Source organism: Marmota marmota, unplaced genomic scaffold, assembly GCF_001458135.2.
Source record: "Marmota marmota marmota unplaced genomic scaffold, marMar, whole genome shotgun sequence".
Lineage (NCBI taxonomy): Eukaryota > Metazoa > Chordata > Mammalia > Rodentia > Sciuridae > Marmota > Marmota marmota.
Window position 1 is genome coordinate 57,353,850 of NW_026000026.1, and position 1,070 is coordinate 57,354,919.

Consider the following 1,070-nt stretch of genomic DNA (forward strand, 5'->3'; position numbering starts at 1 on the left):
ATAGGACTTTTAGGTTCCTGAGATGCAACTGGTGCACATAAGGTGCAATTTTGGCTAGGGAGGTAAAAAAAAAGACATGCAGGGGGCGCTGGGTTCAATCCTTAGCAACATTTAAAAATCAAATAAAGGTATTGTGTCCCACTGCAACTGACACAAAATATTTTAAAAAATTACATTATGAGTTTGGTGACCTTTAATACACAATTTAATCTCCATAAACCAACTTTTTATCTATAAAGTGGGAACAATTATCCAATTCAATGGTTTTTAGGGAGATTAAATGGGCTAACAAATAATTGGTGACTTTAAAAGGGTCCCAGGCATCAAGACCTGGCTGCAAATCTTCGACTCCCTTATCACTAACTTGCTCTAACAATATGGAAAGTCATTTGACCTATGTCTCTTTCCTTATCTGTCAAATAAAGAAGATAACGTAGTCCTACATATTTACAGTGTGTTTATGACAAGGACATATGAAAACTAATGTAAAAAAGATCTTTGAACTATAATCAAGTAACTGTAAGACAGCTAACTGTATGTATAAAAAAAAGTAAAGAAAATTTATACTAACAAACCTGTTACAATGCAGGACTGTATAATGTCCAAAACTCCTTCCTCCACTCCTTCTCTCTCTCTCCATCTCTGTTCCCCAGCCACTATGCACTCCCCACTATGATGTACGGTGCCACCACAGACCCAAAACAATGGGTCAAGCAATCATGGACTGACTCACACCAAAATTCTATGCCAAAAGAAATATTTCCTAATTTTAAGTTTATCTCAGATATTCTGTCCCACTGATAGAAACATAACAAGAAGAAAGAGTGATGTGAGCAGAGTGGACAGGAGAGGAACAGAGAGAAGAATTAAAATGAAGTGATAAGAGATTTTATACATTTTCTCAATATCAGCAGCATTGACCTTTTACAACTGGTTAATTTTTTGGTTGGGAGGTGGTCCGATGAATTGTAGGATGCTTCTGGCATCAACCAACTAGATATCCCACACACAGTTGTGACAACAAAAGATGTCTCTAAACATTGCAAAATATTGCCAAGGTGGGTCGAAGA